Genomic DNA, 5,082 nt, shown 5'->3' with positions numbered 1-5,082 from the left:
GTGCAATTACAAATTTCTAGTGGAATGATTTGTAATTTATTATGGTAAGAATAATTCAAATTAATTATTTGAAATTATTTCCATAATAGGAAGTCTCATTAATCAATTATGTGATCCCTACGGTGTCCATATTTAACTAGAACTCAGAATTCTATTTCCTAGTAGAAGAAGGAAAAGTAGTGTTCAATTTTTTTCAAGAGAGAAAAGAAATGTGGGTTTCTCTTCTTGAAAAAAAAAGGAATTGAGAGAGTTCCCTTTTTGGACTGGGAAGAAATCTCTGTAAGTAGGGATTCTTCTAATCTAGAAAGACATTCAGTTTTCTATACGATAATTGTCCACCCAAGTATTGAGCGAGTTCAATTGTTAGTTTGGGATCACTGTAGAAGACCGTAGAGCTGGAGTTTGATTTGCTTCAAGATATCTGCACACACTTCAAGAGGTAATCCTTGAGTTAATTTTAAGAATAATTTGTAAGTGATATATATTTGTGGTTGTTGTCTATATTCATGTATGATGTATGATTCTGAAATGCTTTCGTTGTGCATGCTATTTTCTAACAACTAATTCTAATTAATAAGCCTTGACTTATAATGTAGACTTAAGCAACCTATAACAAAATAATTGAATCCTAAAAATTCAAACCAATGGACTAAGGTACATTATAAATAGGTCATCCTATTAGCACAACTTAAACCCACAAATTAATCTTGAAAAAAAAGCAAGAGAAAAAAAAACTTTTGAAAGAGCAATGGCTGCTTCTTCTCCTAATAAGTGTCGCCCCTTGGCAAATTTTCACTCAACTGTTTGGGGATATCATTTCCTTTCTTATACTCTTCAACTCACCGTCAGTAACAGACATTTAATTTGTTTAATGTCCTTATTGTCATTTATACATTTTATTTTTCTATCTTAATTGATGTCTAAATATTAAAACGAGGCGTTTAAGACGTAACATAACATATGATTAATTAACATTTTTCGGATGCAGGAAATTACTAATCAAGAAAAAGTTGAAGTTGATGAGTACAAAGAGAGAATTAGGAAAATGTTGGTGGAAGCTCCGGACGCTAGTGAGCAAAAACTTGTGTTGATAGACGCAATTCAACGATTGGGAGTGGCATATCATTTCCATAATGAAATTGAAACATTCATTCAAAACATTTTTGATGCGTCCCAACAGAATGATAACAACCTTCACGTTGTTTCTCTTCGTTTTCAACTTGTGAGGCAACAAGGCTATTACATGTCTTCTGGTAATTGTACTCCATCCTTCATTGTTTCTCTTTGTTTTCGACTTGTGGGCGTTGATTGAGTCCTGCAAGTACTTTTAATAAGGTTAAATTTCTTATAACTAATAACGAACATGATGTTTAACCAGATGTGTTCAAGCAATTCACCGAACAAGATGGAAAATTCAAGGAAACACTTACTAATGATGTCCAAGGATTATTAAGTCTGTATGAGGCATCACATCTGAGAGTGCAAGATGAGGAGGTTCTTGAAGAAGCTCTTACCTTTACCACTACTCATCTTGAGTCTATAGTCTCCAACTTGAGCAATAATAACTCTCTTAAGGTTGAAGTAACTGAAGCCTTAAGTCAGCCGATTCGCATGACTTTACCAAGGATGGGAGCAAGAAAATACATATCCATTTATGAAAATAATGATGCACACAACCATTTGCTTTTGAAATTTGCTAAATTGGATTTCAACGTGCTGCAAAAGTTCCATCAAAGAGAGCTTAGTGAGCTTACAAGGTAGAAAATTATTTGATTTATATATCTTTTTTAATTAGATGAATAATGGTAATTTGGAATAAAAATGAAATGCACGCAACAAAATCGTTGTTCTTGTGATGTATGTAGGTGGTGGAAAGATTTGGATTTTGCAAATAAATATACATATGCAAGAGACAGGTTGGTTGAGTGTTAATTTTGGATATTAGGAGTGTACTTTGAGCCTAAATATAGTCGTGCGAGAAAATTGATGACAACAGTAATCCAAATGGCCTCCTTCTTTGATGACACTTTTGATGCTTATGCAACCTTTGACGAACTAGTACCTTTCAACAATGCAATCCAGAGGTAAAACATCAGTTTCATAAGTAAATTAATCATTTTACAATCCGTCACTGATGAATATGAAAAATTAAAAATGTTTTTTCAATAGTTATTGTGAAATTATATAAATTCTATACATACACAAATACACACAACTTAAAAATTAATTAGCTTGTGATTTTGATTTAAATCTTGATATTTATTAGATGGGATATTAATGCAATCGATTCAGTACCGCCATATCTGAGACATGCTTATCAAGCTCTTCTAGACATATACAGTGAAATGGAACAAGCGTTGGCCAAAGAATGTAAATTAGACCGTGTATGCTATGCAAAATATGAGGTAATATTAATTTAATTGGTTGGTTGGTGGTTTGAATTTTCACCTTATTGATGAGAATTCAATTCCCAACTTCATAATCTCCCCCTCATTCTATTTTCCCTTCCCCTTATATTCAATTAAAAAAGATTAAGAAATGAAGACTGGCAACAAGGAAACATTAACAACAACAACAACATACCCAGTGAAATCTCACTAGGTGGGATCTGAGGATGGTAGATTTTACATAGACCTTACCATTACCTTATGGAGATACAAAGACTATTTTCGAAAAACAACAGGGAAATGTTCTCATTCCAAAAGAAAAAAAGATACTAGAATTACTCTTTGTCTAGCTAAAATTACCTCTTATTCTTTTTAGATGAAAAAGTTGGTAAGAGCCTATTTTAAAGAAGCTCAATGGTTGATGCTGGCTATACTCCAAAATATGAGGAGCACATGGAGAATGCAATTGTAAGTTCTGGCTATCTGATGGCAGCAACAACTTGCTTGGTTGGTATGGAGGAATTTATATCCGAAGAGACTTTTGAATGGATGATAAATGAACCTTTGATAGTTCGAGCTTCCGCATTGATTGCCAGATCAATGGACGATATTGTTGGGCATGAAGTAAGTATATATAATTTATATCTAAATTTTTCAAAGTTAACAATTGTATATGTACACCCACCAAAATTTTATGATGGTTGAGGGATAAGTATGATGTGGCAGACAAAAGTTGAGTGAGACTCTTTCCATAATTTGACAAGTGGATTATTGGGTCCTATTTTTCAGAAAAAATGGGCCAAAGTTCCTTCTCTCTTGTTTTTTAACATTTTCCCAAAAAATGTTTGAAATGTATTAATTATATATATGGAAGATATTGAAATCTATTAATTTCATGTAGGTTGAACAAGAAAGAGGACATGTAGCTTCAATTATTGAATGTTACATGAAAGAATATGGAGCTTCAAAGCAAGAGGCTTACATTAAATTCCAGAAAGAGGTCACCAATGCATGGAAGGACATAAACAAAGAATTTTTCCGTCCAACTGAAGTACCAATGTTTGTCCTTGAACGAGTTCTAAATTTCGCATGTGTGATGGACACATTATATAAAGAGGAAGATGGATACACAAATGCCAAAGGCAAACTTAAAAACATGATTGACTTGATATTGACTGAATCTGTCAAAATATAAATATAATGATGAAATTGCACCTTCATCATTCAAATATTCAGAGCAAAATAAGGCATATACAATAAATTGAAGACCATTAATAAGCTATTCATAATATATGAGCTGTTAATTCCTGTGGAATGTTTGAAATAAACAATAGTAGTTGTTTTTAATTTACTAAGCAAAAGTGTGGTTGGTTTGTCTTTTTTTCTGTTCGTGTTTCATTTTAAAAAAAAAATATTACAACACTTAAGTTGTATTAAATCCTGTTTTATTTCATTTCCAGCTTGTTTGGATGATTGTTAATTATCATCACTTAATAATGTATTGTATTTGTATTGTATTATTATCGTAATAAAGTTTGAATAAATTGTATCTTTAATTTGTTACGGTTTTATAACTTTAGTTGGATTCATGTATTATACTGTAATAATTATTATTAAGTTTACTAAAATCCCCATCGTTATTGTAAATATTAGATTCATTAATAGGAATTAGGATACAATCAAACTAAACGCCAATTACAAAAAAAGTCAACAAATTAGAAACTAGATGCATCCATACTTCAGGTGTTCAGTGTTAAGAAATAAAAAAGTCTTATAAATGGCTAATAAAACAAGTTACCTCATTATATATAAATTTTGACCATATAACTAAAACTCTTTTTTTTTTAATGGGTACACTACATTTTGCTTTTGAAATTTGCATAATTGAATTTTAACATGCTGCAAAAGTTGCACCAAAGAGAGCTTAGTGAGCTTACAGGATAGTAAATTATTTAATCTATATAATTTTCTTTAATCAGATGAATAATGGTAATTTGAATTTAATAAAAAATCATTGATATTATAATAAAAATAACTTTTGGCCTCAATAAATATACATATTAATAAAGAGAGTGCCATAATATTTACTGACATTAGTTAATTTTCATTAGATTCAATATCGTTATAGACTTTTGAGACATTTACAAAGAGTGTTAATTACTTCTAATACACAGTGTCGGAGGCAAGATTTCCATCAAGGGGGTTCAAAAAGATACGTAAGCACACTAATAGTATTCAAGAGGGTTGGGACGGGTCAAATATAAACGGGTCGGATCAAATATAAGCAACTAAATAAAGTTCAACTCTACCTCAACACAAACAATAAAATCGAGCAAGTATATGTTTGACATAATATTAAAATAAGTATGAGAGAACGTATTTTTAATTTTTTAATTATGGGTCTTGTCTCCGTCATTGTTGTATATATACGTTATTCAAATTTTGAAACTAACTACGGAATACTTCCACATCCGATAATATTGTAGTCAATAAAATTCACGTCGAGAAAATAATTATCAAGATTGAGAAATATCGCGATAATTATATTTATTTATAAATTTTAAATGATTACTCCTATTTATTCAATCTTACTTATAATTATATTATTCCTTAATCAAATATTAATTAAATCTTTGACGCAAAATTAGTAAGAGAGAATGTATTATTTTTAATTTTAATTATGAAAACTTTAAAA

The 5,082-nt window shown here is 30.6% G+C and overlaps 1 pseudogene; it reads left to right on the top strand.

Annotated features, from left to right (window-relative positions):
- The first annotated feature begins 705 nt into the window (after window positions 1-705).
- On the top strand, window positions 706-3,735 carry LOC102582393 ((E,E)-germacrene B synthase-like; annotated as a pseudogene).
- Window positions 3,736-5,082: the final 1,347 nt, after the last annotated feature.

The sequence above is a fragment of the Solanum tuberosum genome, unplaced genomic scaffold (assembly GCF_000226075.1).
Source record: "Solanum tuberosum cultivar DM 1-3 516 R44 unplaced genomic scaffold, SolTub_3.0 scf00817, whole genome shotgun sequence".
Classification (NCBI taxonomy): Eukaryota; Viridiplantae; Streptophyta; class Magnoliopsida; order Solanales; family Solanaceae; genus Solanum; species Solanum tuberosum.
The sequence above is the reverse complement of the archived record's forward strand: the minus strand, read 5'-3'. Positions and strand labels throughout refer to the sequence as shown.